General features: G+C 56.9%; 1 protein-coding gene across 1 annotated transcript in view; it reads right to left on the bottom strand.

Moving 5' to 3' along the window:
• Positions 1-10,500, bottom strand: part of LOC306765710 (syntaxin-1B-like) — a gene marked incomplete at both ends in the record, with an annotated part of 139,875 nt that overhangs the window by 84,393 nt on the left and 44,982 nt on the right. The window lies entirely within an intron of this gene.

The raw sequence follows: 10,500 nt of genomic DNA, 5'->3' as shown, positions 1-10,500 counted from the left end.
GAGACCAGACCAGAGACCAGACCAGAGACCAGATCAGAGACCAGACCATAGACCAGTCCAGAGACCAGACCAGAGACCAGATCAGAGTCCAGACCAGAGACCAGACCAGAGACCAGACCATAGACCAGTCCAGAGACCAGATCAGAGACCAGACCAGAGACCAGATCAGAGACCAGACCAGAGACCAGACCAGAGACCAGTCCAGAGACCAGAACAGAGACCAGTCCAGACACCAGACCAGAGACCAGATCAGAGTCCAGAACAGAGACCAGACCAGAGACCAGACCATAGACCAGTCCAGAGACCAGATAAGAGACCAGACCAGAGACCAGATCAGAGACCAGACCAGAGACCAGACCAGAGACCAGTCCAGAGACCAGAACAGAGACCAGACCAGAAACCAGACCAGAGACCAGACCAGAGACCAGTCCAGAGACCAGATCAGAGACCAGACCAGAGACCAGACCAGAGACCAGTCCAGAGACCAGACCAGAGACCAGACCAGAGACCAGTCAAGAGACCAGATCAGAGACCAGACCAGAGACCAGTCCAGAGACCAGACCAGAGACCAGTCCAGAGACCAGACCAGAGACCAGGTCTGAGACCAGACCAGAGACCAGTCCAGAGACCAGACCAGAAACCAGGACAGAGACCAGACCAGAGACCAGGTCAGAGACCAGACCAGAGACCAGACCAGAGACCAGGTCAGAGACCAGTCCAGAGAACAGACCAGAGACCAGACCAGAGACCAGGTCAGAGACCAGACCAGAGACCAGACCAGAGACCAGTCCAGAGACCAGGTCAGAGCCCAGACCAGAGCCCAGACCAGAGACCGGACCAGAGACCAGGTCAGAGACCAGACCAGAGACCAGTCCAGAGACCAGATCAGAGACCAGTCCAGAGACCAGACCAGAGACCAGACCAGAGACCAGACCAGAGACCAGTCCAGAGACCAGACCAGAGACCAGTCAAGAGACCAGATCAGAGACCAGACCAGAGACCAGTCCAGAGACCAGACAAGAGACCAGACCAGAGACCAGACCAGAGACCAGTCCATAGACCAGACCAGAGACGAGGTCAGAGACCAGACCAGAGACCCGTCCAGAGACCAGACCAGAAACCAGGACAGAGACCAGACCAGAGACCAGGTCAGAGACCAGACCAGAGACCAGACCAGAGACCAGGTCAGAGACCAGTCCAGAAAACAGACCAGAGACCAGACCAGAGACCAGGTCAGAGACCAGACCAGAGACCAGACCAGAGACCAGGTCAGAGCCCAGACCAGAGCCCAGACCAGAGACCGGACCAGAGACCAGGTCAGAGACCAGACCAGAGACCAGGTCAGAGACCAGGTCAGAGACCAGGTCAGAGACCAGACCAGAGACCAGACCAGAGACCAGTCCAGAGACCAGACCAGAGACCAGACCAGAGACCAGTCCAGAGACCAGACCAGAGACCAGACCAGAAACCAGTCCAGAGACCAGATCAGAGACCAGACCAGAGACCAGTCCAGAGACCAGGTCAGAGACCAGTCCAGGGACCAGACCAGAGACCAGACCAGAGACCAGTCCAGAGACCAGACCAGAGACCAGACCAGAGACCAGTCCAGAGACCAGACCAGAGACCAGACCAGAGACCAGTCCAGAGACCAGACCAGAGACCAGACCAGAGACCAGTCCAGAGACCAGACCAGAGACCAGACCAGAGACCAGTCCAGAGACCAGATCAGAGACCAGACCAGAGACCAGTCCAGAGACCAGACCAGAGACCAGACTAGAGACCAGTCCAGAGACCAGACCAGAGACCAGGTCAGAGACCAGACCAGAGACCAGACCAGAGACCAGACCAGAGACCGGACCAGAGACCAGACCAGAGACCAGACCAGAGACCAGTCCAGAGAACAGTCCAGAGAACAGACCAGAGACCAGACCAGAGACCAGTCCAGAGACCAGACCAGAGACCAGACCAGAGACCAGGTCAGAGACCAGACCAGAGACCAGTCCAGAGACCAGTCCAGAGACCAGATCAGAGACCAGACCAGAGACCAGACCAGAGACCAGACCAGACACAAGACCAGAGACCAGACCAGAGACCAGTCCAGAGACCAGATCAGAGACCAGACCAGAGACCAGTCCAGAGACCAGATCAGAGACCAGACCAGAGACCAGTCCAGAGACCAGACCAGAGACCAAACCAGAGACCAGTCCAGAGACCAGACCAGAGACCAGTCCAGAGACCAGACCAGAGACCAGGTCAGAGACCAGACCAGAGACCAGACCAGAGACCGGACCAAAGACCAGACCAGAGACCAGACCAGAGACCAGGTCAGAGACCAGTCCAGACACCAGACCAGAGACCAGACCAGAGACCAGTCCAGAGACCAGACCAGAGACCAGACCAGAGACCAGGTCAGAGACCAGACCAGAGACCAGACCAGAGACCAGTCCAGAGACCAGACCAGAGACCAGTCCAGAGACCAGATCAGAGACCAGATCAGAGACCAGTCCAGAGACCAGACCAGAGATCAGACCAGAGACCAGACCAGAGACCAGTCCAGAGACCAGACCAGAGACCAGGTCAGAGACCAGACCAGAGACCAGACCAGAGACCAGACCAGAGACCAGGTCAGAGACCAGGTCAGAGACCAGACCAGAAACCAGACCAGAGACCAGGTCAGAGACCAGTCCAGAGAACAGACCAGAGACCAGACCAGAGACCAGTCCAGAGACCAGACCAGAGACCAGTCCAGAGACCAGACCAGAGATCAGACCAGAGACCAGACCAGAGACCAGTCCAGAGACCAGACCAGAGACCAGGTCAGAGACCAGACCAGAGACCAGTCCAGAGACCAGACCAGAGACCAGGTCAGAGACCAGACCAGAAACCAGACCAGAGACTAGGTCAGAGACCAGTCCAGAGACCAGACCAGAGACCAGACCAGAGACCAGTCCAGAGACCAGACCAGAGACCAGGTCAGAGACCAGACCAGAGACCAGTCCAGAGACCAGACCAGAGACCAGGTCAGAGACCAGTCCAGAAACCAGACCAGAGACCAGTCCAGAGACCAGACCAGAGACCAGGTCAGAGACCAGACCAGACACCAGTCCAAAGACCAGACCAGAGACCAGACCAGAGAACAGACCAGAGACCAGACCAGAGACCAGTCCAGAGACCAGACCAGAGACCAGACCAGAGAACAGACCAGAGACCAGACATGAGACCAGTCCAGAGACCAGACCAGAGACCAGACCAGAGACCAGGTCAGAGACCAGTCCAGAGACCAGACCAGAGACCAGGTCAGAGACCAGACCAGAGACCAGACCAGAGACCAGTCCAGAGACCAGACCAGAGACCAGACCAGAGACCAGACCAGAGACCAGTCCAGAGACCAGACCAGAGACCAGACCAGATAACAGACCAGAGACCAGACCAGGGACCAGTCCAGAGACCAGACCAGAGACCAGTCCAGAGACCAGACCAGAGACCAGTCCAGAGACCAGAGAAGAGACCAGACCAGAAAACAGACCAGAGTCCAGACCAGAGACCAGACCAGAGACCAGACCAGAGACCAGGTCAGAGACCAGACCAGAGACATGACCAGAGACCAGACCAGAGTCCAGACCAGAGACCAGACCAGAGACCAGGTCAGAGACCAGGTCAGAGACCGGACAAGAGACCAGTCCAGAGACCAGACCAGAGACCACGTCAGAGACCAGACCAGAGACCAGACCAGAGTCCAGACCAGAGACCAGTCCAGAGACCAGACCAGAGACCAGTCCAGAGACCAGACCAGACAACAGACCAGAGACCAGACCAGAGACCAGTCCAGAGACCAGACCAGAGACCAGTCCAGAGACCAGAGCAGAGACCAGTCCAGAGACCAGACCAGAAACCAGTCCAGAGACCAGATCAGAGACCAGACCAGAGACCAGTCCAGAGACCAGACCAGAGACCAGACCAGAGACCAGGTCAGAGACCAGGTAAGAGACCAGACCAGAGACCGGACCAGAGACCAGGTCAGAGACCAGACCAGAAAACAGACCAGAGACCAGACCAGAGACCAGTCCAGAGACCAGACCAGAGACCAGTCCAGAGACCAGACCAGAGACCAGACCATAGGCCAGTCCAGAGACCAGACCAGAGACCAGTCCAGAGACCAGACCAGAGACCAGTCCAGAGACCAGACCAGAGACCAGGTCAGAGACCAGGTCAGAGACCAGACCAGAGACCAGGTCAGAGACCAGGTCAGAGACCGGACCAGAGACCAGTCCAGAGACCAGACCAGAGACCAGGTCAGAGACCAGACCAGAGACCAGACCAGAGACCAGACCAGAGTCCAGACAAGAGACCAGACCAGAGACCAGTCCAGAGACCAGACCAGAGACCAGACCAGAGACAAGACCAGAGACCAGACCAGAGACCAGTCCAGAGACCAGATCAGAGACCAGACCAGAGACCAGTCCAGAGACCAGACCAGAGACCAGTCCAGAGACCAGACCAGAGACCAGGTCAGAGACCAGACCAGAGACCAGACCAGAGACCAGTCCAGAGACCAGACCAGAGACCAGACCAGAGACCGGACCAGAGACCGGACCAGAGACCAGGTCAGAGACCAGACCAGAGACCAGACCAGAGACCAGTCCAGAGACCAGTCCAGAGACCAGACCAGAGACCAGATCAGAGACCAGACCAGAGACCAGACCAGAGACCAGTCCAGAGACCAGACCAGAGACCAGTCTAGAGACCAGACCAGAGACCAGTCCAGAGACCAGACCAGAGACCAGGTCAGAGACCAGACCAGAGACCAGACCAGAGACCAGACCAGAGACCAGTCCAGAGACCAGACCAGAGACCAGACCAGAGACCAGACCAGGGACCAGTCCAGAGACCAGACCAGAGACCAGTCCAGAGACCAGAGCAGAGACCAGACCAGAAAACAGACCAGAGTCCAGACCAGAGACCAGACCAGAGACCAGACCAGAGACCAGGTCAGAGACCAGACCAGAGACCAGACCAGAGACCAGACCAGAGTTCAGACCAGAGACCAGACCAGAGACCAGACCAGAGACCAGGTCAGAGACCAGGTCAGAGACCGGACCAGAGACCAGTCCAGAGACCAGACCAGAGACCAGACCAGAGACCACGTCAGAGACCAGACCAGAGACCAGACCAGAGACCAGTCCAGAGACCAGACCAGAGACCAGGTCAGAGACCAGACCAGAGACCAGTCCAGAGACCAGACCAGAGTCCAGACCAGAGACCAGACCAGAGACCAGACCAGAGACCACGTCAGAGACCAGACCAGAGACCAGACCAGAGACCAGTCCAGAGACCAGACCAGAGACCAGGTCAGAGACCAGACCAGAGACCAGTCCAGAGACCAGACCAGAGACCAGACCAGAGACCAGACCAGAAACCAGTCCAGAGACCAGACCAGAGACCAGACCAGAGACAAGACCAGAGACCAGACCATAGACCAGTCCAGAGACCAGATCAGAGACCAGACCAGAGACCAGTCCAGAGACCAGACCAGAGACCAGTCCAGAGACCAGTCCAGAGACCAGACCAGAGACCAGGTCAGAGACCAGACCAGAGACCAGATCAGAGACCAGACCAGAAACCAGACCAGAGACCAGGTCAGAGACCAGACCAGAGACCAGACCAGAGACCGGACCAGAGACCAGACCAGAGACCAGACCAGAGACCAGGTCAGAGACCAGTCCAGAGAACAGACCAGAGACCAGACCAGAGACCAGACCAGAGACCAGTCCAGAGACCAGACCAGAGACCAGACCAGAGACCAGATCAGAGACCAGACCAGAGAACAAACCAGAGACCAGTCCAGAGACCAGACCAGAGACCAGTCCAGAGACCAGACCAGAGACCAGTCCAGAGACCAGACCAGAGACCAGGTCAGAGACCAGACCAGAGACCAGACCAGACACCAGTCCAGAGACCAGACCAGAGACCAGACCAGAGAACAGACCAGAGACCAGACCAGAGACCAGGTCAGAGACCAGTCCAGAGACCAGACCAGAGACCAGGTCAGAGACCAGACCAGAGACCAGACCAGACACCAGTCCAGAGACCAGACCAGAGACCAGACCAGAGAACAGACCAGAGACCAGACCAGAGACCAGACCAGAGACCAGACCAGAGACCAGGTCAGAGACCAGGTCAGAGACCAGTCCAGAGACCAGACCAGAGACCAGGTCAGAGACCAGGTCAGAGACCAGGTCAGAGACCAGACCAGAGACCAGTCCAGAGACCAGACCAGAGACCAGATCGGAGACCAGGTCAGAGACCAGACCAGAGACCAGACCAGAGACCAGTCCAGAGACCAGTCCAGAGACCAGACCAGAGACCAGTCCAGAGACCAGACCAGAGACCAGTCCAGAGACCAGACCAAAGACCAGACCAGAGACCAGTCCAGAGACCAGACCAGAGACCAGACCAGAGACCAGACCAGAGACCAGTCCAGAGACCAGACCAGAGACCAGACCAGAGACCAGACCAGAGACCAGTCCAGAGACCAGACCAGAGACCAGACCAGAGACCAGGTCAGAGACCAGACCAGAGACCAGTCCAGAGACCACACCAGAGACCAGACCAGAGACAAGGACAGAGACCAGACCAGAGACCAGACCAGAGAACAGACCAGAGACCAGACCAGAGACCAGTCCAGAGACCAGACCAGAGACCAGTCCAGAGACCAGACCAGAGACCAGTCCAGAGACCAGTCCAGAGACCAGACCAGAGACCAGTCCAGAGACCAGACCAGAGACCAGATCAGAGACCAGACCAGAGACCAGACCAGAGACCAGACCAGAGACCGGACCAGAGACCAGACCAGAGACCGGACCAGAGACCGGACCAGAGACCGGACCAGAGACCAGACCAGAGACCAGACCAGAGACCAGTTCAGAGACCAGACCAGAGACCAGACCAGAGACCAGACCAGAGACCAGACCAGACCAGAGACCAGAGACCAGACCAGAGACCAGTCCAGAGACCAGACCAGAGACCAGTCCAGAGACCAGACCAGAGACCAGGTCAGAGACCAGGTCAGAGACCAGTCCAGAGACCAGGTCAGAGACCAGACCAGAGACCAGGTCAGAGACCAGACCAGAGACCAGACCAGAGACCAGTCCAGAGACCAGATCAGAGACCAGACCAGAGACCAGTCCAGAGACCAGACCAGAGACCAGTCCAGAGACCAGTCCAGAGACCAGACCAGAGACCAGACCAGAGCCCAGACCAGAGACCAGGTCAGAGACCAGACCAGAGACCAGGTCAGAGACCAGACCAGAGACCAGGTCAGAGACCAGTCCAGAGACCAGATCAGAAACCAGACCAGAGACCAGACCAGAGACCAGTCCAGAGACCAGACCAGAGACCAGTCCAGAGACCAGTCCAGAGACCAGACCAGAGACCAGTCCAGAGACCAGACCAGAGACCAGACCAGAGACCAGTCCAGAGACCAGTCCAGAGACCAGATCAGAGACCAGACCAAAGACGAGTCCAGAGGCCAGATCAGAGACCAGTCCAGAGACCAGATCAGAGTCCAGTCCAGAGACCAGACCAGAGACCAGTCCAGAGACCAGTCCAGAGACCAGACCAGAGACCAGGTCAGAGACCAGACCAGAGACCAGACCAGAGACCAGTCCAGAGACCAGACCAGAGACCAGACCAGAGACCAGGTCAGAGACCAGTCCAGAGAACAGACCAGAGACCAGACCAGAGACCAGACCAGAGACCAGTCCAGAGACCAGACCAGAGACCAGTCCAGAGACAAGACCAGAGACCAGATCAGAGACCAGACCAGAGACCAGATCAGAGACCAGACCAGAAACCAGACCAGAGACCAGACCAGAGACCAGATCAGAGACCAGACCAGAAACCAGACCAGAGACCAGACCAGAGACCAGATCAGAGACCAGACCAGAAACCAGACCAGAGACCAGTCCAGAGACCAGACCAGAGACCAGACCAGAGACCAGTCCAGAGACCAGACCAGAGACCAGTCCAGAGACCAGACCAGAGACCAGACCAGATCAGAGACCAGTCCAGAGACCAGACCAGAGACCAGATCAGAGACCAGACCAGAGACCAGGTCAGAGACCAGACCAAAGACCAGTCCAGAGACCAGACCAGAGACCAGTCCAGAGACCAGACCAGAGACCAGATCAGAGACCAGACCAGAAACCAGACCAGAGACCAGACCAGAGACCAGTCCAGAGACCAGACCAGAGACCAGTCCAGAGACCAGACCAGAGACCAGTCCAGAGACCAGACCAGAGACCAGATCAGAGACCAGACCAGAGACCAGACCAGAGACCAGTCCAGAGACCAGACCAGAGACCAGTCCAGAGACCAGACCAGAGACCAGTCCAGAGACCAGACCAGAGACCAGATCAGAGACCAGTCCAGAGACCAGACCAGAGACCAGATCAGAGACCAGACCAGAGACCAGATCAGAGACCAGACCAGAAACCAGACCAGAGACCAGACCAGAGACCAGATCAGAGACCAGACCAGAAACCAGACCAGAGACCAGACCAGAGACCAGATCAGAGACCAGACCAGAGACCAGATCAGAGACCAGACCAGAAACCAGACCAGAGACCAGTCCAGAGACCAGACCAGAGACCAGACCAGAGACCAGTCCAGAGACCAGACCAGAGACCAGTCCAGAGACCAGACCAGAGACCAGATCAGAGACCAGACCAGAAACCAGACCAGAGACCAGACCAGAGACCAGACCAGAGACCAGTCCAGAGACCAGACCAGAGACCAGTCCAGAGACCAGACCAGAGACCAGTCCAGAGACCAGACCAGAGACCAGGTCAGAGACCAGACCAGAGACCAGACCAGAGACCAGTCCAGAGACCAGACCAGAGACCAGTCCAGAGACCAGACCAGAGACCAGACCAGAGACCAGACCAGAGACCAGTCTAGAGACCAGACCAGAGACCAGACCAGAGACCAGACCAGAGACCAGATCAGAGACCAGTCCAGAGACCAGATCAGAGACCAGACCAGAGACCAGACCAGAGACCAGATCAGAGACCAGTCTAGAGACCAGACCAGAGACCAGACCAGAGACCAGACCAGAGACCAGGTCAGAGACCAGACCAGAGACCAGTCCAGAGACCAGACCAGAGACCAGGTCAGAGACCAGACCAGAGACCAGACCAGAGACCAGACCAGAGTCCAGACAAGAGACCAGGTCAGAGACCAGACCAGAGACCAGGTCAGAGACCAGACCAGAGACCAGACCAGAGACCAGTCTAGAGACCAGTCCAGAGACCAGACCAGAGACCAGTCCAGAGACCAGTCCAGAGACCAGACCAGAGACCAGACCAGAAAACAGACCAGAGACCAGACCAGAGACCAGACCAGAGACCAGGTCAGAGACCAGACCAGAGACCAGACCAGAGACCAGATCAGAGACCAGACCAGAAACCAGACCAGAGACCAGACCAGAGACCAGTCCAGAGACCAGATCAGAGACCAGACCAAAGACCAGTCCAGAGAAGAGACCAGAGACCAGTCCAGAGACCAGACCAGAGACCAGTCCAGAGACCAGACCAGAGACCAGTCCAGAGACCAGACCAGAGACCCGACCAGAGACCAGTCCAGAGACCAGATCAGAGACCAGACCAAAGACCAGTCCAGAGACCAGATCAGAGACCAGTCCAGAGACCAGATCAGAGACCAGATCAGAGACCAGATCAGAGACCAGACCAGAGTCCAGACCAGAGACCAGAACAGAGACCAGAGCAGAGACCAGTCCAGAGACCAGACCAGAAACCAGACCAGAGACCAGACCAGAGACCGGTCCAGAGACCAGATCAGAGACCAGGTCAGAGACCAGTCCAGAGACCAGACCAGAGACCAGACCAGAGACCAGTCCAGAGACCAGACCAGAGACCAGATCAGAGACCAGACCAGAAACCAGACCAGAGACCAGACCAGAGACCAGTCCAGAGACCAGATCAGAGACCAGACCAGAGACCAGACCAGAGACCAGTCCAGAGACCAGATCAGAGACCAGACCAGAGACCAGACCAGAGACCAGACCAGAGACCAGACCAGAGACAAGTCCAGAGACCAGATCAGAGACCAGACCAGAGACCAGATCAGAGACCAGACCAGAGACCAGTCCAGAGACCAGATCAGAGACCAGACCAGAGAACAGACCAGAGACCAGACCAGAGACCAGACCAGAGACCAGACAAGAGACCAGACCAGAGACCAGGTCAGAGACCAGACCAGAGACCAGACCAGAGACAAGTCCAGAGACCAGATCAGAGACCAGACCAGAGACCAGACCAGAGACCAGACCAGAGACAAGTCCAGAGACCAGATCAGAGACCAGACCAGAGACCAGACCAGAGACCAGAACAGAGACCAAACAAAACACGGAGAAGCAGCTTTTAAGTACAAAGCTTTCTTTTCTCATGAATATACAGGCTGACTTTGAGCGTATCTTGCGTT

The sequence above is a fragment of the Telmatherina bonti genome (genome assembly GCF_933228915.1).
Source record: "Telmatherina bonti genome assembly, chromosome: 14".
In the NCBI taxonomy this organism is placed as follows: Eukaryota; Metazoa; Chordata; class Actinopteri; order Atheriniformes; family Telmatherinidae; genus Telmatherina; species Telmatherina bonti.
Note: the sequence above shows the minus strand (reverse complement) of the source record. Positions and strands in the feature narration are given on the sequence as shown.